This window comes from Rattus rattus, chromosome 11 (assembly GCF_011064425.1).
Source record: "Rattus rattus isolate New Zealand chromosome 11, Rrattus_CSIRO_v1, whole genome shotgun sequence".
In the NCBI taxonomy this organism is placed as follows: Eukaryota; Metazoa; Chordata; class Mammalia; order Rodentia; family Muridae; genus Rattus; species Rattus rattus.
The window spans coordinates 53922103-53946456 of NC_046164.1; the positions used below are offsets into that span (position 1 = coordinate 53922103).

The following is a 24354-nucleotide window of genomic DNA, read 5'->3' on the forward strand; positions in this document are numbered from 1 at the left end:
ACACTACGAGGGATAAACAGTAAGTGCCACGCCCCCAGCCCTTAAGTACCTTTTATGTTTGGGCTCTTGGCATCTGATAACATCAATGATTAGGATGACCTGCTTCCCTCTAGCAGCTTTCTTTCTCTGTTTTATGTTTACTTGGTTGTTTGGTTGGTTTCTTTGATGTTGATGACAAGAGAAAGGGTCTCTCTTGTAGAAAGGGCCACTGTGTAGCCCTGGCTGTCCTGGAACTCACAGAGATCTGCCTATCACTGCCTCCCAAGTGTTGGGATTAAAGGCTTGCAATATCACGCCAGGCCTCTTGAGCTTTCTTGAGTGAGCAGATAAACAAGATAGACTTAGTGTCACGTGTGTAACACCTGTCATCCCAGCTCTTGGAAGGCAAAACGAGATGAGAGTTCTACACCGCCAGTTTGAGGCCATCCTGTTTTACATTAGGCTTTTATCTCAGAAAACCAAAGTGAAACAGAAACATTTTGGTAGATCAGAAAAGGGCGAGAGGTGTGGAACATGAATTGTGCCAAGGTAGGAGGATGGGCCCTGACTAAGTAAGGCTTCTGGGATGGTCTGTGGGAGGAGTGGAGTCCCCTAGCACCCTCCTGGGAAAGAGCTTTCTAAGAAACAGAGGGAAGAGGCCCAAGGCTGGGAGGGAGTATGCCTGACAGGTGGGGAGAAATGCAGGGAAGCCACAGTGGCCCTGAGAGTAAACTGGCAGGTGGAAGGACCGAGGCTGACGTCACAGGGATTGAGGGTGTGTAGATGTCCCTTCGTGTTCCTTTGGGGATGAACTTAGGGGAAATAAAGGCAGAGCAAGGAGTGTATGGAGGAGTGGAGGATTCGGAGTCCTAAATGAGGGAGGCATGGAGCTGAATACATAGAATACACACCGAGTCAAGGGTGACTGTTGGGAACTGACTGTAAGAGGGATAAGAAGAGGCTTGGGGAATCAGTGATCCAGTGAAGGAAGGAGGTTTTGTTGCTCAGGCTGGGAGTGGTGAGTGACGAAAGTTACCTGTTCAGAATATTTTTGAAAGTGGTAGGAACAGAAATTTCCAAGAAAGTTACGGAATAACCCATGTGTGTCCGCAGGAATCCCTCTGAGGTCGTGTGAAGTTTGGAGAAGATGAGAGGAGGGAGAGGGCTGTTGGTCAAAAGCTCCATTCGGGGTCATACTGAGAGAGGTCTAAACAGATGTTCAAGTGCAGCTATCTGCAGTCAGGAATCCAGCATCTGGAGCCCAGGAGAACTCCAGACCCGGGACTGTACAGATAGGTGTTGTGTTCAAAGCCCTAAGGCTGGATAAGACATCCACGAAGGACACAAAAAGACAAGGAAGACAAACAATTAAGAAGGGAGGGCAACCAGACTGTCTTAGGAGAGGCCAATGAAATGCCATAAACCTCAAACACTCATTCTTGACTTAAGAGAAATATCAAGAGGAAGCTAGAGGGACCAAGAAACTATCTGGGAGGGAGGGGGAGAATTCAATGCAGAATGGAAGCTACCATATCCTTAGGTGAAAGACTATATTTTTAATTATTTTATTATTTCAAATTACAAAACATTCAGACCGATTGAACAAGTAAAACAGCACAGTTATCTGTAAAAGAAACAATCCATCGTCACATCCATCCCCACTCCCTTAGGGGTACCACATTAACAACATGGCATTTGTCCTTTCCTATCATTCGCATGGCTCAGTAGAATCACAAGCTTTTATATAGCTCAGCTCTGTAGGCCTTCTCTCATATGTCCACTGTGTCAAAACACAGCCTTATCACATGTTACCATTTTTACAATTTTAATAGTTTATCAATCACATTCTCAAATACTTGGGTATAATTAATTTCATCTTGTTCTGCCAATGTAGTGTATATTATTCTATGTCTATGTCTATGCAATATACATATATATGCATATATGCACACACATACAATGCTTAAACATATATGATTGTTGTCCAGATGCAAAGTCTCTCCCATAGGAACAGGTGTTTGAATATTTGGTCTCCAACTAGTAGTACTATTTGTGGGAGTTGTGGACCATTTGAGAAGTAGGACCTATCTGGAGGAAACAGCCCTCTGGGAGCTGTCTGGTGGAGTTGAAGTTCAGCATCTACTTACTTCCTGTCTCCTCTCTGCTTTGTGTTACGAGTAGATGTGAGCTAGCAGGTTCAAGAGATCCTGTCATCACAACTGAAATCTGCTTCTCCCATGGCTTCCCTGCCAGAGTGCCCTCCTCCCCCAACAGTGCAAGTCAAAACGTCCTTCCCTCCTCAGTTGTTTCTTGTCCGGTCTTTGGTCCCAGAAACAAGAAAGGCAAATAAACACATTAAGATGCAGACACATTAATAGCATATCACAGTAGGTTTTGTTGTTTTGTTTTTGTGAGACAGGTTTCACCGAATAGCCCTGACTGTCCTGGAACTCCTTCTGTAGACCAGGGTGACCTCAAGATCAACCTTTCAATGCCTCCTGAATGCTGGGATTAAAGGCATGAACCAGCCTCAACTCCCTGACTCACACTAGATGATTTTTCTTTTTTAATCTGAATGAAGTTCTTAGAAAACTTTAGACCTGTGTCTTCTTTCACCTTCCTCCTTTCAGCATCTACCCAAATCGTACTCCAGAGTGGCAGAGCCCCACTGTTAACCCCATGTCTGTGCCTTACCATGTCCTTAAGCTCATGCAATCCTAAACAGATGGAAGTCTGTTTACAAACGTAAACACACCACACACACACACACACACACACACACACAACTTACCATGTACATCTGTCTGCCTCTAGGAGCCGTAAGACTCCAGTGGCTTGCCCTTCTCACGCCACGCTTGTGAGAATCCTAATTCACTAAAAGTTCCCTTCTACCTTGGAATTCAAAGCCTACTATTTTATGAAGCAGAGACACCATTCAGCATGTTTGCAAATGTAGCAAAAAATTTATTAAACTGTTCCTTCACGGTTATGCGTTTACTTTGCTTTTAATTTTTTGCTACTACAATTTTGCATAAAGCCTTCCATGTTGGCTTGTTGTTAATTATTTCCACCTGCCTTGGGGTTGAATCACTAGGTCAAAGGTTGTGCGGATTTTTTAACAGATGTTTTTAGGACTACAGCAACAGTTCAGTCTCACAAACACTGCAACAGTATTAGTCTTTTGAATGTTTTGAATCTCATGGGTGTAACATAATGCCTCGTAATTAGTGGAGTAATTTTATTTGGTGTTTTTAGGCAGGGGCTCAGGAAGTCCAGGATGACCTCAAATTCACTATGTGGTTAAGGCTATCCTTGTTTCTCCTGCCTCTACCTTCTGAGTGTGGGATTATAGGCATATGCTGCCACATCTGGCTAGATATTATTATCCTAACTGCAAAACCCAAAATGCTGGTGAGCTTAAAAACTTTTAACATGTTTTTTAGTTACTTGGTATGTTTTATCTTTCCTTTATCAACTTCTATGAATTTGCTGCTTGTGAGAAATATTTACCCCTCATGTGTTATCTGTGTTTCATGTGCTTTACTAAACAAGTTTTGACATGATGGTCTTGGCATCTCTGGCCATTTAGAGGTTTTGAGTTTTGTTACCACACATTTCCCATTTCCCGAGTTCCTGGTTTTAGTTTTTAGAACGTGTTCTCTGTCACCCACGTCTGCGTGTAGCTACCTGAATGTTTCTCTAAGGCTTATTGCTTACACTTAAGTTTTTAATCCATTTAGAATCTGTTTTTAGACTTGTGAAATTGAGACCCAAGTTCATTTTGTTCTAGATGAATAGGCAGTTACACCGGCACTGGTTATTAAATAAACCATTCTTTCCCACAGAATTGAAATACTGCCTTTGTCACATATTAAATTATGATATATGCTGAGATCTATTTTTGGATTCAGTGTTCGGCTCCACTGATTTGTCTGCCCTGATGCCAATACCATGTTGATTGCATTACTGTGATTTTTATCACTGCGGCTTTCAGTTGAAGGCAGGCCTCTCATTATTTATCTTCAACAGAACTTTTTGTTGTTGTTATTATTCAAGCTTAGGATATTTGTGTGTGGATTTCTGAATGACTCTGTCTGACTTATTCCACCTTGTAAAAGGGAGAACTGTCCAGTCTGTAACTCGGATGCTACTGCTTTCTTAAGAAGGGCATTGTTCTTCATTGGAGTACGTGAAAAGTTCAGTAGCATTTTATTTTTAGTTCATGTATTTTAATTTTATGGGTATGGATGTTTTGTCTATGTGGTATGTATGTGCACTACATGAAGTGAGCATGATATTTGATTTCCTGAAATTGGAGGTACAGCCAGCTGTAATCCACTGTGTATGTGCTGGGAACTGAACCCTGATCCTCTTCAAGAGCAACAAGTGCTCTTCCCCACTGGATGATCTCTCCAGCCCATTTATAACAGCTAAAATTAAGCGATTCCTGATATGAAGATATGTCTGATCATGTTCTAATCCCCCGTTATCTCATGGCTATTTGGATAGAATCCTGATAGCTAAAGCTGTCAGTGAGCTGATGGTGCTAAGTGTTCAGGTTGGTTTAGTCTACAGAATCCTCCCTCTTCTCCCATTCTTTACTGAAGTAAAGAGGTTGTTTCCCAAAAAACACTCCCTTAGCCTAAGCTTTGTTATCTGCACTTTTGTGGTGTCATTCAATGTCCAACATTCATTTAGGATGTGGAGAAGGCCTAATTGTTGTTGCTGCTGTCAGAAGTCCATCTACCGATCCGTTAGGACCTCCACAACGCTGAATAGATCCATCCTTTCATCTCTGTTAACTGGAACAGCTTTCGAAGGTCCTTCTACAAAAGTTGGTATCTTTTCCAACCACCTAGTGCCTGGGAATATAGAAGACAACAGGACTGTTCAGAGGATGTGGTCTCTTGGAACCTGCTAAAGACAGTAACTATGTTTTCTTTACTTCTAAACTGTCAGATATAAGCATAATGGATTTGGTTTCAATGTAGCATAATTATTAATGTTATTTGTTTCGCTGCTCTGTGGCAGCTTTTTCAGATTGCTCTTGAGTCTTTGCATAGGGCTGGGGGAGGGTCTTTGAATCTGACAAAGAAAGAAAGAGGAAGAAAGAAAGGAAGGAAGGAAGGAAGGAAGGAAGAGAGGGAGGGAGGGAGAGAAGGGAGGGGAGGAGAGGAAAGGGAAAAGAAAAAAGAAAAGAAAAGAAAGTCAGGTGCTCAGGTCAGGTGCATTTCCTACCCAGACCCTTCAAGGCTGCAACCAAAGGGGTCCTTCTGCCCACTGGAGGAACTGTCTGGAAGCCCTGTAAACACACTTGCTGATATTCGCTAAATGATTACATTGGAGCTTTATCTGGGGACAGCAGAAAGCAGAGTGTATTTACACACTTGCATGTCCTAAACTTATAATGGCATTTCACATTCACCTACAGGATACCTAACTCGCTGGTGTGCTTCCTCTTACACCTAAAACCTGCTACTGTTGACAATCCCAACAGAACTGCTCCTTGAATTGAGGTGGGACTTCGTAAATACTTTTCACTTACAACCCATTTTCACTTGAAATTTGGTTTTGGTGCTGATGATCAAACCCCCTTTATACATGCAAGTACTCTACCACTGAGCTGCAACCTCAGCCCCTGACTCAGTAATTTAAATATATATTATTTATATTTATATATTATATTAAATATATATATATATTTTATAAGACAGATATATGAATAAAACATTTGCTGGGAATAAATCATTAAGAAATTTACTTTAAAATTTTAGATATATTTTAAAGATATAATGTAGCCTCAGCTGTCCTGGAACTCACTCTGTAGACCAGGCTAGCCTCAAATTCAGAGATCCACCTGCCTCTGCCTCTAGAATACTGGGATCAAAGGTGTGTGTAACCAATACCCAGTTGATATTTTTAAAATATATATGACATTTTTATTGAGTGCATATGTGTATATATGCATACACATGCAATGGACCATGTGTGGAGGTCTAACGACAACTTGCAGGAGTCACTTCTCTTTCTATCATGTGGATCCTAAGGAGCAAACTCAAGTCTTGGCAGCAAGTACCTCCATCTACTGGGTCATCTCACAGACCTGGTGTCTTAGTTAGGGTTTCACTGCTGTGAACAGACACCATGAGAAAGGCAAGTCTTATAAACTTCTGGGGCTGGCTTACAGGTTCAGAGGTTTAGTCCATTATCATCAAGGAGAGAACATGGCAGAATCCAGGCAGGCATGGTGCAGGAGGAGCTGAGAGTTCTACATCTTCATCTGAAGGAAGCCAAGAACAGACTAGGCATGCTCAGGCAACCAGGAGGAGAGTCTTCAAGCCTACCCCCACTGTGACACACCTACTCCAACAAGGCCACACCTGCTAATAGTGCCACTTCCTGGGCCAAGCATATACAAACCATTGCATTCCACTCCCTGGCTTGTTCAAACATGAGTCTATGGGGGCCATACCTAAACATAGAATAATGCAAAATACATTTAGTCCAACTTCAAAAGTCCCCATAGTCTATAGCAGTCTCAACAGTGTTAAAGTCTCTTCTGAGATTTGTGCAATCACTTAGCTGTAATCTCCAAAGCAAGACAGGAAACCAGCTGGGCAAACTCCAAACATCTCCATGTCTGATGTCTATGCAGTCTTCAGATCTCCAACTTCTTTTTTCATCTTTGTTGACTGCAACAAACTTGGGTTGGTTCCACTCCCTGTTAGAAGCTTTTCTCGGCAGATAGACCATGACTCTGGCATCTCAAACATCCTGGAGTCTCCAAGGCAACCTCAGCATTACAACTTCTTGTTTCAATGTCTGGGATCCACACATGATCTTCTGGACTCTTCCAAAGGGCTGACATCATTTCTCCAGTTCTACCCTCTATAGCACTCTAAGCTCAGGTTGATCCACTCCACTGCCACTGCTGTTCTTGGTGATCAACCCAAGGTACTGGCATGTCCAATACACTGGAGTCTTCTGCTACAACTAGACTTTACCAATAGTCTCTCACAGGCTCTCCTCATGGTGCCAAGCCTCAAATCCTTTGTATCATCCCTTCAGTCCTGGGCTGTCAACTACAGTGGAGGCTGCACCTTCACTAATGGCCTTTCATGGCCTCTCACAGTGCCAAGCTTTAGCTGCTCTTCATGACCCCTTCATGCCTTCAAAACCAGTACACCTGGGTGACTCTTACACCTTACCAAGTACGGCTGCAGCATGAGGTACAACCTTGGCTGTCTCTAGGACACGGCTCTCAAAAAACATTTCCCAGAAGATTTAACCTCAGTGGTGCTGGTCTCTTCTTAATCAACACTAATTTCTTAGTTCCAGCTAACCAGCACCAATTGTCCCAGTAGTCACTTCTATTTTTCACTCTAAAGTCAGAGCCATGTGCCCAAAACTGCTGAGTTCTGCTGCTTGCTGGGCCTGGAACATGGTGTCCTTTTTTCTATCACATTATCACCAGCTTTCTGTTTTCCAGCTCCTTCACTGCTTAAGCTGGACTGTCCTGGAACTTCTTCCTTTGACTGACTTTGAACTCAGAGATTTCATGTTTCCTAAGCACTGGGATTAAAGGTGTTGTTCACCAAGCCTGGATTTAATTTTTTCTTTCTCTCTCTCTCTCTCTTCTCTCTCTTCTCTTTTTTTTCAGAGCTGGGGACCTAACCCAGGGCCTTGCGCTTGCTAGGCAAGCGCTCTACCACTGAGCTAAATCCCCAACCCCTTAATTTTTTTCTTCTCCTAGAACTTGCTCTATTCTAGGCTGGGCTTGAACTCAGAGATCTGCTTGTCTTTTCTTCCTGGAATTAAAAGCTTGTACTACGGTGCCTGAACCTAAACTTAGCTGGGAGGAATCTTGCCACAAGGTCATTACTCCCTTAATTCAATTTAATATCCTTGAACACAGCATTCAGCTCCATTTCACTTCCTGGTGCCCCTTTAATACTCCAACCATATATTTTATATTTTTCCTTTCTCAGCTTGCTTTTCTTGTTCAAAATTTTCTTCATGAGACTTAACCAGAGAACAAAATCTATGATGGTTATTTCTGAGACTTCCTTTGTCAATGCAATTTAATCTGAGTCTCTTCACATTAGCCTCAGATAGACTCACTAGAAAAGGGCAAAAAGTAGCCACATTCTTCACCAAAATAACACAAAAACAGTATCTAGGCCACATTCTGAAATTCTTCTCCACTGAAACCTCTTGGGCCCAGGCTACACAGTTCAAATCACCCTCAGAAACAAAGTCTTCCTTATTCTTACTAGGACAGCCCATTAAGCTCAACTGAATTCATTCCACTGCTTTCCAGAGTATCCAAATCTACATTTTTCCAAACAAAAGCATGGTCAGGCCTATCACAGCAGTACCCGACTCCTGGTACCAATTTCTGTCTTAGTTAGGGTCTTACTGACACCATGACCAAGGCAAGTCTTATAAGCTTCAACATTTAATTGGGGCTTGCTTACCTATTCAGAGGTTCACTCCGTTATCATCAAGAAGAGAACATGGCAGCATCCAGGCAGGCATGGTGCAGGAGGAGCTGAGAGTTCTACATCTTCATCTGAAGGAAGCCAAGAACAGACTGAACATCTTCAGGCAGCTTGGAGGAGGTTATCCACCCCCACAGTAACACACTTCCTCCAATAAGGCCACAGCTTCTAATAGTGTCATTCCCGGGGCTGAGCATATGCAAACCATCACACCTAGTGTGCTGACCAATTTTCTGTCAATTTGACAGAGGCTAGAGCCAGCTGAGAGCATGGAACCCGAATTGAGAAAATGCCTCCAGAAGATTGGGCTGTAGTCTAGTCTGTTGAGCATTTTCTTAATTAGTGATTGATTTGGGAGGACCCAGCCCATTGACTGATGTGGATGGGGTCACCCCTGAGATTGCGGTTCTAGGTTCTATAAGAAAGCAGGTAAATAAGCCCTGGGAAGCAGCCCAGAAAGCAGCCGCCCCTCCATGACCTCTGTATCAGTTTCTGCCTCCAGGTTCCTGCCATATTTGAGTTCATGTCCTAGATGCCTTTGATGATCAACAGTGAAATGGAAGTGTAGGCCAAATAAACCCTTTCCTCCTCACTCCCAAAGTTGGTTTGGTCATGGTGTTTTATCACAGTAATAGTAGCTCTAACTAAGATACCTGGTATGGATATACTTTTAACATTAGAAAATAAATCAAATTGCATATTAATTACATGGATGTGTGCTGTGGTTTGAATGGGGAATGTCTCCAACAGGCTCACATGTCTGAATATTTGTCCCTTCCTGGTAGGGCAGTTTCAGAAAGATTTGGAGTCTTTATATGGTAGTCTTGCTGGAGAAGGGGTTCAAACGCATCAAATTTTGGGGGAATGTAAATAAGTGTAGGGCCATCCACTGGGGCATGAGCAGTGTACCAGTGGCCACCCTCCCAGAGAAGAAATACTTTCCTAATGCCCAGTATCCGTGAACAGCCAATAGTTCCCCAGCTAGGAGTATGACCTTGTGAGCTTCTTGCTCATTCATGCTAGAATGTACATTGGCTTGATGTTGTGTACGTCTTGTGCAGGAAACCATAACTCCTAAGTACAGCAGAATTTCATGTCCAGAAGACAGATCCCATAGCACTCTACTCTATGCTCAGGCTGTTACCTTCTCTCTGCATCCTCCTTGAGATATTCCTTGAGTCTTAGGGAAGGTTGATATAAATATCCCTTTTAGGGTTGAACACTCATCAGTCCACATATTCTCAGTAATCCCATCAGTTATAAGTTTATATTAACCACTATTCACTGCAAAAAGAAGTTTCTCTAAGGTTACGAGAACAGATCCACAGGTACGGATGTAAATATTTAAAAGACAGTTTGACAACATGGCCATTTAGTAAATTTACAGTAGTAGATTTCCCCTCTAGGTCCTAAGACCTCCTAAAGCAATGAACTTTGACAAGTATTAAATTCCTATTGTGGAGCAGGCTTCAAATTCAATCAGAAAGTTGGATTCGTTAATGCAAATATTCTATCTTGCCTAGCAGATATATTAATTCTCTTTTCCCCTCTGCAAGACAGAGTCTCTATATTTACCTCTGGATGTTCTGAAATGTGTTATGAAGACCAGGTTAGCCTCAAACTCATAGAGATCTGCCTGCCTCTGCCTACTAAGTGCTGTGATTTGTTGCAGTTTGTTGCAGTTTCCTCTCCAACCCAAATCGGCCAGTACAAAGAAAACGCAACTCAATTAATATGAAAACAATCTAGCGTCTAGATTGGGCAGATCCACCCTATTCCTAGCTCCCAAATCCCTCATCCCTTGCACCTTTTATTTGCCAGGTCTCCAGCTTCTCCTTCTCCCAGGACAACTCTCTCCTCACTTCTTTCCTTTCTCCTTCCCTGACTCCTCCCCCTCCTGACTCCTCCTCCTCCTGACTCCTCCCCTCTCCTGACTCCTCCCCTCTCGCTCCCGACTCCTCCCTCTGCCCAAATCTCGAGCTCTTGCCTTTATTTTACAAATTCAGAGAGAACTCCAAGGCAAACCACAACATTTCCCCCTTTTTGTCCAGTTAAAAAACCTTTTCCCTATACATATGTGAACTAAGTATTATTACCATTCTGCAATTTATAAAACCAACAATACACTCATCACCCAGTCCATCAATTTTGTTTATTAACCATGTCATCTATACTAAAAACTATACCTGACTATATCCTGGTTCTAGATCCTATGCCACCTGAAAACCACTCTAACAGATTTATCATCTTTCTCAATACTAAACCGCTTGGGTTGTCTATGAGACTACCAGTCTCCAATCACATCAGAAATCCAAGAATGATTAATATTACCTGAAAATATGGGAAGCACAAAACATGGCTTCCAAGCTTAGCCAATTTATAGAGACTGCTGATCACCTGGACAGTCCCCCTATTCCTTAATATGTCGGAGCATCAGTTTTCAGCCTTCTGGCCCAGGATCATCTGACAGACCTTTGTAACATGACACTATGCCTGGCTATTTAATTTTCTATGTAAAAATGAGTATGCATATCTACTTCATTAGTATGTAAATTTGCTTTCATCTTTAATAAATGATAAAATCACATGTGTGCCCAGGAATTATCTTAAAATACATTCCTTGATTATTTATTATCAGTAAATGTTCTCTGTATATGCTTACTTTATATACCTATATACCCAGCATTACATGAAAAATTCCTGTTAATCCATGAAATCACTCTGCAGGGTCAAAAAGTCAAGAAAACTTCCATATATCCAACACCTGGGAGGTGACAAGATGTGTATTCACAGAAAAGACGTGGCAGGGCATGGTGGTACACACATTTAATCCCAGCACTCCTGAGGCAGAGGCAGGAGAAACTCTATGATTCTAAGGCCATCCTGGTCTACAAAGCTAACTCCAGGACAGTCAGGACTACATAAAGAGACTCTGTCTCAACAAACAAACAAACCCAAAAACAATGGAAAGAGAATATCAAAGAGTCTCAGGATCTCTAGGCAAGTTTGAGTGGTGAAGGTTTTCTCTCTAACGTTAGGGAAGAGTGCAATGGGCCTAGCAGAAATGAAGGTATTTTCCAGAGATGCCTGTGCCTCTCAGTCACCAGGCTATTCAAACAATGGACCCCAAAGAAAAAGCAACTCAGAAATCTCATGCTTATGGAAGGGAAAGGCAACAGTCTGGCAGGGAAACCTGTTCTTTCAAATGAGAGAGATTTCACACAGTTCTAACAACTTGACAGACTACCTTACAGGAGGAAAATGAAGGGCTAATGGTGGATGGAACCACACCTTAAATGAGAGGTCGTCAGTGTACAACTTTTTAGCCGTCTATTTAATCTTCAATCCCATTTCAGGATCCTAGAGATCCAAACTGGGTTCCCTTGTCCCTCTTTCCATGTGGCTACACTGAATACATTTCCCTTTTTGGTTCCCCATTTTTAATTTGGCTTAATTGGCTTATTGAGGATTAGTGGCCAGACCTATCTTGGGGCACAAGTTGTTACTTGCAAGTTCCATAACAAGACCGAAACAGCTGACTACTTCTTCAAGTGGAAAAGGGACAATATGTGACTTTCAGGAACATTTTAAAGAAAGACAATATTAAAGGAACTGTGATTTTCTAGAATCTGATTCAGAGAAGTGACAGCCTATGGATCACCTGACAAGGAATGCAAATTGTGTTCTAGGGGAGTTCAGTAAGCCACAAAATAAAAAGGTGACTTGGGGTATAGGTTTGGGTAGAGTGTATATGAATGAGAACTTCTGAAGGAAGCTGTGTCTGCAGAGCCTGATTGGTTAGAACTGCAGTTCTGTGGAAGGGTTGGAATGTTGGAGGTCTAAGAGCTAGTTATCTTACCTTGGCCTACTTCTAGCCCTAAGAACAGTCAATCTTTGCCCACATCTGTGTCTAAACTAACATCTTGTGACTAATAGATAGTAATATTGAGATAGGGTCAATTCTAGTTAGCAGTTTCCAAGAGCAAAGGTATATGAGGAGTCTATTAAAATAAACACAGTAATTAATGGGTATAGAGTTTCAGTTCACAAGGTGAAAAAGTCCTGGGGATGGGTGTACAAGTGTTCTGAATTGTTCTGCACTGTATACATTAGGAATGGGGCTGGGATGATCTGGAGAGATGGATCGGGAGCTGAAAGCACATACTGCTCTTGCAGAGGATCCAGATCAGTTCTCTGTGCCCACACAGCAACTCACAAGCATCTGTAAGTCCAATTTCAGGGAATCCACCCTCTCCTGGCCTCCACAGGCACCAGGCATGCATGTGGTACACGACAGACATGCAAGGAAAACACCGCACATATAAAGATAAATGAAAATGTCAGGGGTGGTGGTACATACCTTTAACCCAAGCACTTGGGAAGCAGTAGCAAGCAGATCTCTGGTCTATATAGTGAGTTCCAGGATAGCCAGGGCTATACAGAGAAATCCAGTCTCAAAAACAAAACAAATGAACAAAACCAAAAAGCTTTTTAATCCATTAAATCAAACCACTAGCTTCCACCAAAGCAAAAAGTAAGAATGTTGTCAGATAGCATCTTGGGCCTATAGAAAAGCTTTTCCCATCTTGCTCACTCTCTAATGTACCCACAAATGTATTTTAAATTGCATTGGTTTATGACTGTTTTTGTTCTGTAAAGATTCGATCAAACCTCATGAAACCACTTCCGCATTGGAACATGGAATTTGGGGGAACCTGTATCTGGGCTCTCGAGTCATTATTACTCAAAATTGCTCCAGAAGAAACTATCTCTTATCCCTTTTAAGAAGAGAGCTGTGAGTTTGTGTGTGAACAAGTGTTTACATGGTTTTCTAGGCTCAATTCTGTAGCAATGAAAGACAAGAAAGAAGGTAAAGCTGCAGTTCAAACTAAAGAAAACAACGTGGTGTAAGCAAGCACATCTAACTGAAGATTAGAATGGAGATCGGAATCTAAAACAACTAAATGGGAATTCTGGAGCCAAAAGGAAAAAGCAGTAAGTAATATCAACGCCATACCCAATCAAGTTTTTAAAAAAAAGTTAGTTTATGAGAAATTCTCCAGTTAAGAAGGGAGAATGAGCTGGGCAGTGCTGGAGCGCACCTTCAATCCCAGCACTCGGGAGGCAGAGGCAGGCAGATCTGAGTTTGAGGACAGCCTAGCCTATGGAGTGAGTTCTGGCATAGCCAGGTCTACACAGAGAAACCCTGTCTCGAAAAATGAAAAGTGCAAAACCCAAGCAGACAAAAATGGAAGACAAAATTTTGAAAGTAACACGAGATACACAAGGACAAGCCCTGCCTCCCATGAGATTGGCTGTGAGTTTCTCAGCAGAGTGCTGGGAGAAACTGCCAGGCGAGGGTACTTAGCCCAGTGAAGCCATCCCTGAGAAATGCAGAACTGATAGGATGTTCTCAGACAATAAAAGCTGAGGGAGTGCAATACCACCAAACCTGTTCTACAAGAGATTACAGGGGTGTCCAGGCTGAGATGAAAGGATAGGGATTAGTATCATGACAGCGGATGACAGGATTTACTCATGAAGTATGTTTGCAATTTAAACTGTCTAATACACTTCGCGCAGTGGTGCATGAGAAGCCGAGGCAGGAGGATCACAAGTTCAGTGCCAGTCCCAAGTCTGATCTTGTCTCAAACCCCACCCCAAACAGCTGATTAAACAAAACAAAACAATATTTTCTCTCTAGGACAGTAGATCTCTAATGTTCTTAGCCCCTCACCTCACGTACACCTAAAACAAAACAAAAGAACCCAACCAATCAACCAACCAACCATACAAACAAACAAAACCCCTCTAAACAATGTGAGGGCCAGGGTTGTAGGGATGTGACAGAGCACTTTCCTAGCGTGCAAAGGTCCTGGGTTCAATGCCTAACACTACAAAATTTGAGAAGCTTGTAACAGGCTTGGCAGAAATGAAGATATTCTGAGGATACCCTTGTCTTTCCCATTCTCAAGAAATGGAAATATCCCAGAAAATGCCATGCTGGAAGATGAAAAAGGCTTCAGCAGAGGTCTCCAGAAAAACGTCAGACAATGATGAGTTGGTGATGGTGGGACAGCACCAGGACTGGATTACTCAGTTGTATGTGTGTCTCCAAACTTCTCTTTAAACTTTAATTTCTATTCAGGCCCCCAAAGATAGAATGGTGAGTGAGGGTGGGCTGGATCTCCTTGTCCTCTCTAATGTGGACATTTTGAAGGAAATCTCATCTTTCTGCATTTATTACTATTAATTTCGCTGTTTCGTTGGCTTGGGTGGGTAGCAGAATCTGATATCTTGAGAGAGAGACTGTGACTCTAAGTTAGTACCAAGTTGGTTCAGTCTGTACAAATGATGACTACTAAGCCAGAAGACTCATGTTCAATCCCAGGAACATAAATAATGAGAGGAGAAAACTGACTCTTGAAAGATGTTCTCTGACTTCTATATATGTTTCATGAAGCATGTGCTCATAACATATGATGAATAAATGTTAAAAAAAACAGCTTTTTAAAAATAAAAACTAAAAACTATTTGAGTTGATTCATACACTCATACTAATTAGCTTTCTTTTGTTAATGATTATAAAGTGTTTAAGTATATAATTGACAAAATTGTACACATATGTATTGGGCGCTATAAAACTATTTAGTAGAATTGCAGGTGTGCAGAGGGAAGACACTGTTCTTTGATAAACATATCCTGGGAATCAAGAGGGAAGAAAGTCAATGGCAGCCACCTGTGGACATGCTGACTCACAAGAACAAGAATCAAATGGCAAGACTGCACAGTGCCTATTAATCCCACTCAAGAAATAAACGTGGACCAATGATGTCAGGCTAGTACTGGGATGCTGAAATGGTGAGCTCTTCCTGGGAATTCTCCACGGGGAAGATATCTGCAAACTATAAAAAATGTAGAGATGGAAAGAGAAGCTGTATCTAAGCATATCATATTACTAAAGTTCCTGGAAGAATGTGTGCCTAGAAGGTTGGAAAGTTTAGGGGTCCATGTAACACTGAGGGATACATACCATAAGAGAACCTGATGGAAAAAAGATAGCATTTTCAGAAAATGGTGCTGGTTCAACTGGAGGTCAGCATGTAGAAGAATACAGATTGATCCACTCTTATCACCCTGTACAAAGCTTAAGTCCAAGTGGATCAAGGACCTCCACATCAAACCAGATACACTCAAAGTAATAGAAGAAAAACTAGGGCAGCATCTCGAACATATGGGCACTGGAAAAAATTTCCTGAACAAAACACCAATGGCTTATGCTCTAAGATCAAGAATTGACAAATGGGATCTCATAAAACTGCAAAGCTTCTGTAAGGCAAAGGACACTGTTGTTAGGACAAAACAGCAACCAACAGATTGGGAAAAGATCTTTACCAATCCTACAACTGATAGAGGGCTTATATCCAAAATATACAAAGAACTCAAGAAGTTAGACTGCAGGGAGACAAATAACCCTATTAAAAAATGGGGTTTCATTCACGGCTGAGGAATGCCGAATGGCTGAGAAGCACTTACAGAAATGTTCAACATCTTTAGTCATAAGGGAAATGCAAATCAAAACAACCCTGAGATTCCACCTCACACCAGTGAGAATGGCTAAGATCAAAAACTCAGGTGACAGCAGATGCTGGCGAGGATGTGGAGAAAGTGGAACACTCCTCCATTGTTGGTGGGATTGCAGACTGGTACACCATTCTGGAAATCAGTCTGGAGGTTCCTCAGAAAATTGAACATTGCACTACCTGAGGACCTAGCTATACCTCTCTTGGTCATATACCCAAAAGATGCCCCAACATATAACAAAGACACCTGCTCCACTATGTTCATAGCAGCCTTATTTATAATAGCCAGAAGCTGGAAAGAACCCAGATGCCCTTCAACAGAGGAATGGATACAGAAAATGTGGTACAACTACACAATGGAATATTACTCAGCTATCAAAAACAATGACTTTATGAAATTCGTAGGCAAATGGTTGGAACTGGAAAATATCATCCTGAGTGAGGTAACCCAATCACAGAAAAACACACATGGTATGCACTCATTGATAAGTGGCTATTAGCCCAAATGCTCGAATTACCCTAGATGCACAGAACACATGAAACTCAAGAAGTAGGACCAAAATGCTAATGCTTCACTCCTTCTTTAAAAGGGGAACAAGAATACCCTTGGCAGGGAATAGGGAGGCAAAGTTTAGAACAGAGGCAGAAGGAACACCCATTCAGAGCCTGCCCTACATGTGGCCCATACATATACAGCCACCAAACTAGATAAGATGGATGAAGCAAAGAAGTGCAGGCTGACAGAATCAGATGTAGATCTCTCCTGAGAGACACTGCCAGAATACAGCAAATACATAGGTGAGTGCCAGCAGCAAACCACTGAACTGAGAACAGGACCCCCATTGAAGGAATCAGAGAAAGGACTGAAAGAGCTTGAAAAGGCTCGAGACCCCATATGAACAACAATGCCAACCAACCAGAGTTTCCAGGGACTAAGCCACTACCCAAAGACTATACATGGACTGACCCTGGGCTCTGACCTCATAGGTAGCAAAAAATAGCCTAGTAAGAGCACCAGTGGAAGGGGGAAACCCTTGGTCCTGCGAGACTGAACCCCAGTGAATGAGATTGTTGGGGGGAGGCAATGGGGGAGGATGGGAGGGGAGGGGGCTAGGGGGATATTGGCCTGGAAACCGGGAAAGGGAATAACAATCGAAATGTAAATAAGAAATACCCAAGTTAATAAAGATTGAAAAAAAAAGAGAGAGAGAGAGCAAGAGAACCTGGAGTTTACCACACTGAGATATCTGCAAAGTAGAGAAGTTATGTACCTTGCAGTTCTCATCATAGGAATGCAGTGGTCACTAAAACAGCTTCTTCAGGCCCCAGAGGCTATATTCTTAGAATAGTATTCCAGCTCACATAGATATGACATAGAAAAGAGATCCAAAGCTTTAAGTTGGCCCCTCAGACCACATGATCCAGTAGATCCTATAGTATAAGGGCGTTGAGTAAAAAAAAAAAAAAAAAAAAAAAAGGTGTAGGTTTTATGGCAAACTCCAAGGGGAGAATCATGGTGTGGATTCTGGATCAAAGCCATACCAACTGCAAAAGAGAAATATGTACCTTTCAAAACAGTTCTTGGAGCAATGTGGTGCCCAAATAGAAACAGAGAAGTGGCAACATGATGTCTTAGGGTTTTACTGCTGTGAACAGATACCATGACCAAGGCAACTCTTTGAAGAGACAACATTTAATGGAGGTTGGGTTATAGGTTCTGAGGTTCAGTCCATTATCATCAAGGGAGGAACATGGCAGTATGTAGGCAGGCGTGGTGCAGGAGGAACAGAGTTCTACATCTTCATATGAAGCTTGCTAGCAGAATACTCATTCCACAGCTAGGATGAGGGCCTTAAAGCCCACACTCAAAGCCCACCTATTCTAACAAGGCCACACCTTCTAATAGTGCCACTCCCTGGGCTGAGCACATTCAAACCATAGCACATGGATAAACAAAATTTGTTTTCCATTATGGTTGATTTCAAACTATCAATATGGCATCCACAGGCCCACAACAGGTTCATAAATAAAAACAAAACACATAGAAGTGAGCATAGTGTAAAAATCTTTATTTCCCATGTTCATACCTATTAGAAAGCACCCATTACACAGATGATGCTAAAAAGTCATATACCATCCCATTACATCAGCCAGCCCCCATCAGATTTATTGAATTATTATATTAGGAACAAACACATGAACCAAGGACAGCTGTTATATCATATATTGTAGTACCAAGAGCCACTTTAGAGTCATCAGCTGGAGGGAACACCTTACGAAGATGGCATGCTACCCTTCAGAGCACCATGTGCCTTTTGAATGAATGACCTCTAATGGAGCTATTTCCCTAACAGTAGAATACAAAGGTCTGGAAATCAGGAATCGGAATCTCTTTGCCTGCCTTAATTCCCAACAATCCATCTTTAGTGTTTTCTTCTAATGGAGACTCTAGGTGTCTAGTACTAAGAATACTTTTGGGGATAGAGGGGAGTCATTTGTTGTTGTTGTTTTTTTTTTTTTTCTGTTTGCCTGCCTGCCTACCTGTCTGCTTGCCTGCTTGCCTGCCTGCCTGCCTGCCTGCCTGCCTGCCTGCCTGTCTGTCTTAGGGTTTCCTTTGCTGAGAAGAGACACCATGACCAAGACGACTCTTATAAAGGACAACATTTAATTGAGGCTGGCTTATAGGTTCTGAGGTTCAGTTCATTATCATCATGGAAGAAAGCATGAGAACATCCAAGCAGGCATGGCACACCAGAGGGGCTGACAGTTCTACCTCTTGTTCCATCCCAAAGGCAAACAGGAGAAGATAGTCTTCCAGGGAGCTATGAGGAGAGTCTTAAAACCCACCCCCACAGTGACATGCTTCCTTCAACAGGGCCACACTTCCTAACAGTGCCACTCCCTGGCCAAGCATATTCAAACCACCACACTATTAATCATCTAATCTATCTACCTTTCCCCCCACCTTTGGTTTTTGGAAACAGAGTTGGATCTGGCTATTCTGGAATTTGCTCTGTAGATCAGGTTGGCTTCAAACTCAGAGATTTGCCTACCTTTGCTTCTCGAGTGCCTGGCACTCAAGGTGTGTGTCACCACTGTCCCGGTATTTATTATTATAGCTGTACGAACATTTTACAGACAATTCAAGTACCTTTCAATTTTTTACTTAAATTTTTTTCCAGCACCTTGCCTTTTTTATATAGGTTTTAGTACATAGCCCAGGCTGGCTCTGAATTCATGATCCTCTTGTCTCTGGCCTCCCAAGTGCCCACACATGCAGAGAACAGAGGTCCAAGGCTCAAATTTGCCTCTTAAGGATAGAGTTTAGGGAGAGTTAACAGGTAAGAAGCAGGTGACATAGGCACCAGGAAATGTGTTTGGATATGAAGGAATCAGTGTGTATGTAGGCTCACTTTTGGATACACCTTCTAAAATGGTGGTGTTAGCATTGTCTGATGATTGGATGTTGGTCTCCTGACATCAAAGAGCTCACCCCCTAGATTACTTTGAGCCAAGACCCTAAAAGATAAACCAGGCAACTGTCAGCTTGATACTTTTCAAAGTTATCTATAGTCAGGCTAGTGGGAGGCTGCTAACATAGCCCGGTTGTATGGCCAACAAAATTATGACTTTAAAGTCAACTAAAAGTAACTAAAGGTACATGACACTAGAGCTTCAGGTTTCCCTCGGTTTTCCTATCATGGCTTAAGGGGAGTGCTTTAGCTCATTCTGAGTTCTCACTTGGCCTTCTCCCATTATGGTTAAGTCCTGGTACTTAGTCCTCAGTTTACTCTGCCTTCCCACAGCTGCTCAGAAGATTCTCTGGTCTTGGTACTTGCTGCAAATCGAAGGGAGTTCTGTTGTTTTTCTATTTGCTTGTTTGTTTTTTGGTCTTGTTTTATTTTGCCTTGTTTTTGAGAAGTTGGCTGCCTTGGGCATACTACAAATTGTAGAGTAACAAGGCATTTGCCTGTAATCTCAGTACAATAGATGTAGGGGCAAGAGTTCAATGTCTTCTTTGCCTCACAGGTTGAAGGCCAGCCTAAGTAAGATACATGAGTCCTTGTCTCAAGAAATAAAATAAAATTAAAATATAATGAATACATTTTAGGGTAAATGCTCCTCTTAAGTTCTTGTCATCATGGTTTAGAACATTGCATTTTCTTTTCTGAACACCACAGGATCTTTCCCATGAGATCTTTCCTGTGGTCTGTTCTACAGTACATGACAGAAAGTTTCAGTGACATGACCAATTCCTTGTGACAGTTGTGTTTTACTTGATATCACTGATCCACTGATGACAGTAATAGATTACTAACTCCTTACCCAATTACAGTATATGCTTTCTTGGATCATTCCTGGGCTCAAGTATTTGAGGTTGGATTCCATGAACTGTACACTCCAAATCAAAGATGAACGGTCAGGAAGTTTATAAAAGGGCATATGTAGGATCAGCAATAATGAAAACAGCTGGATGTGGTGCCATCTGCCTTTAATCCCAGATGAGGAGGTGAATCATTGTGAGTTCAAAGCCAGCCAGGGCTATGTAGAAAGACTGTCTCAAGGGAAAAAAAAGGCTGAGCAGTGGTGGCCCATGCTCAGCATTCTGGAGGCAGAGGCAGGCAGATCTGTGTGAGTTCAAGGCCAGCCTCTACAGAACTAGTTCCAGGACAGTCAGGGCTTCACAGAGAAATCCTATCTCAAACAAACAAAAACAAACAAAGAAACAAATCAAACAAGGCACAGGTGATATAGCCAATGGTTGTACAATACTTAGCATGAGCAAAGCTCTATGTTTTAAGCTCCAATATTGCAGGAAAGAATTCCTATACTAAAACTTACAGAGCGATAATTCACCACAGGGTCTTATGTCCTGATCCTATGGGATAAGGACCAGATTGTGTATCCCTTACAATGAACATGTTGCTTCCTTGAGTTCTGCAAGTCATTCTAACAAATTGTTAAACCAGAACTTGTCCCTGGTTGAACAGGGGTCAAGGCAGTCTGGGGACTACTGAGCTTATGGATGGCACCTAGGGAGAGGACATCTTCAGGTTTGTTGTTAGATTTCTTTCCTGTGTGTGGGTGTTTGCCTGCATGTATTTATGTGCACCATATACATGCCTGGTGACTGTGGAGGTCAGAAGAGGGTGTTAGAGCCCTGGGAACTGGAGTCACAGATAGTTGTGAGCTGACATGTGGGTGCTAGGAATTGAACTCAGCTCCTAGGCAAGAGCAGTGAATGCTTTCAACCACTGAGCCATCATCTCTCCAGCCCTGAATCTTTAGGGTTTTGTTGTTGTTGTTGTTGTTGTTGTTGTTGCTGTTGTTTTTCTTTTAAAGGAATCTTGACCTTAACTTTTGGGGTCTGAGGTAACATCACATAGCTGATGACCCAATTGCATGGGGGTCCAGAGATGCATTCTGTAGTGCTTGCTTCTCCATCGCAGTGATCGAATAACCCAGCGTGGGCGGCTTAAAGGAGGAAAGATAAAAGCAGGACTTAAGTGCTTTGCTGCCGTTTTAGCCCTTACCTCTTGGGCAGGGCTCTCCAGGCTGTGCATAAGTGGCCTGTCTTTGCATCCAGAGGATGGCACTTCCTTATCCAGTATCGATTGTTCTCTTTGGGGCCTACACATGAGTCTCTAAAGTTTTAGGATTTCTGCTGGAAATGCTTCCCTCCTTTTCTTCCTCCAGCTCAGACACACCTGCCTCTGCCTCCCAAGTGGTGCACTTTCTATGACCCTTGTGGATCTTATGTAATGTCTCTTCCCTCAGGATCTATTCTTTCAACTTCAGTCCAGACTAAGACCCCTTATTCGTTCTCGCCACCCCAGTCCTCTCTAGATGGCATTTTTAGGACTTGTCACAGTCTTGTCAAAGCACCTTTCTATGCACTTAGCTGTTCAATGCTGTTTCTCTCCTTTCAGTAAGTTTCATGAAGGCAGAAAACACAGCTCTCCTGTTTTCGTGTTGTTGTTTCCTCCCCCTCCCCCCATTTCTCTAGCACTTAACTCAATGCCTGACACAGGCTTAAAAAGATCCACTGAATGAATACATTAAAGATTGGTTGATGGATCATCTTGAGGTCAACTTGACTATATCTGAAATCAATTCAAACCCAAGCAGCTGGGCGTACCTGTGAGAATTGTTTTGTTTTGTTTTGTTTTGCTTTCTCCGAGACAGGTCCCTGGCTATCCTGGAACTCACTAAGTAGACCAGGAAGACCTGGAATTGACAGGTATCCACCTGTTTCTGTTTCCTGAGTGCTAGAACTAGAGGTGCTCTTCAACCTTCTTGGTGGCAGCCCCTATAAAAAGAACGAAACCCTTGTTTTTTGTTCATTGGCAAGTTCATCTGTCCTGCTGCTGGGGTATTCCTTCCCTCGTATTAGAACCTATTTTGGGGGGAGGAGACTTCTGATGAAGGTCAAAGACCAGCTGAGACCTCCAGCCTCATGGATGAAACAACTACCAGATTCTTGACCTTTCTGTTAGAAGACAGTGACCAACCAGAGCACAGTCTATAATTCACTTTAAGAAATTCCTATATATATCTACATTTTCATTCTCACATGTAGGACCCTGATTAAGGCAATTAAGTATTAAGTATAGAGTAGTAGTTATCTCCTCTTGGTTGGACATGACCAGCATTATCCTACATCAGAGAAGCTATGATGGTAATTCCCATGAGCTCCTCATAGGACTGACCCATCAACACACATCTTGGAGGGAAAAGGATGATCATGGGGTTTATAAAGCTCAAGAACAAGAGGCCCCTCCGATCCAGGAACTATAAAGAGGAATACAACTGACAAGGGTAGGGCTCTTCATGAATGGAATTGCCTGTAAGATACTCATGGGACTTTTCAGTGGCTGGTTTGTGTGTGTGTGTGTGTGTGTGTGTGTGAAGGGGGAGGAGGAGGGAGGGACACTCACTATGTACCTCTGAATGTCCCGGAACTCACTATGTAAAACAAACTGACTTTGAACCCACACAAACCTGCTTGGCTCTGCACTCAGGAGTGCTGGGATTAAAGGCACTCACTACTACCCCTGGCTTAATTGATTGTCAATGTACATTTAGAAGGTTGTATTGGATATTGTGAAAGTAACAAAAAGATATTCATTTGAATTTGTACTGATGGATGATACAAAAATAGAAGCTGTCATCTGCCATGTTTCTGTTGTATTTAATCTTTTGAGAATTTTTGAGGGACTAGAGCCAAGGAGCAGTCAAGGAGAATCTTGACATGAAGTGATACTCTGTGTTTGGGCTGATCATTAGAATTCTTTCCCCCCCACACTTCTGGAAATAAATGCAATTGAGCAAGCACATAGGCTGAAGGGAGAAAGATACACAACCTCTTAAGTGTCACCTTCCCTCAACAACTTGCCATTACAGTGGAGTCTTAATGGATGTGTTATTTGTTGATTTCCTTCAGTCTAGGTGATTATGTCTATAAAATGTCTTTCAGGGTTCACTCTACTAAGGAGCACAGCAACTAGGCATGCTAGGGCACGTCTTTAATCCCAGCACTGGGAGGCAGAGACAGCACCTGATCTCTGAATTCCAGGCTAGCCTCTTCTACAGAGCATGTTTGAGGACAGCCAGAACTACACAGAGAAACCCTGTCTTAGAAAACCAAACCAAACCAAACCAAACCAAACCAAACCAAACCAAACCAAACCAAACCAAACGAGGACAGAGATAGGGCTAACATCTCCAAGTGCCTAATATGTACTCATATATACACAAACGGAGAGAGACTAGGGCAGAGGATTGGAGAAAAAATAAGGTGCCCAGTACGAATTCCTCCAATTTTCTGAACCCTATCCAAAACACCTATAGATTGAATAAATACTGTTCTGGGGTAAGTGGACAAAACGAGTCACGGTAAATTAACATTTTTCTCACCGCGGTTGGGAATCTGGCGCAACAACTGCAAATTCCTGTTCTGGAGTTATAAAATAATTGTGCCCTGCTCTGCCACTTACCAGCTGTGTGATCTTGTTTCCTTAAGCCTTCCTGAGCTTCAGACCCTAAAAACAAAAGTAAATACACAGCTGGATAGATTTCCTAATTAGAATTAGGCTTTTTCAACTTTCCGAACGAACTCCAGGCAGCAAGTGACAGCTTGAGGCTCTTCTTGGTCCTTCGCAATCGCTCAGAGCGGCTCACAGCTAGGAGGAGAGGGGAGGAGCCCGCGGGGCGCAGAGCCATTCAGCCAATGGCACATCGGGCGGGACGGGAGTTCCCGCCTCCGGGCGGCGTGCGCGCGCAACACGCCG

At 42.5% G+C, this 24354-nt stretch overlaps 1 long non-coding RNA gene across 1 annotated transcript; it reads right to left on the reverse strand.

Moving 5' to 3' along the window:
• Positions 1-4643: 4643 nt before the first annotated feature.
• LOC116912417 lies at positions 4644-24233 on the reverse strand. Its single transcript, XR_004389459.1, has 3 exons — positions 24061-24233; positions 8457-8551; positions 4644-4841 (listed from the first exon to the last, which is right to left on the reverse strand). It is a non-coding gene; the product is annotated as an uncharacterized LOC116912417 (long non-coding RNA).
• Positions 24234-24354: the final 121 nt, after the last annotated feature.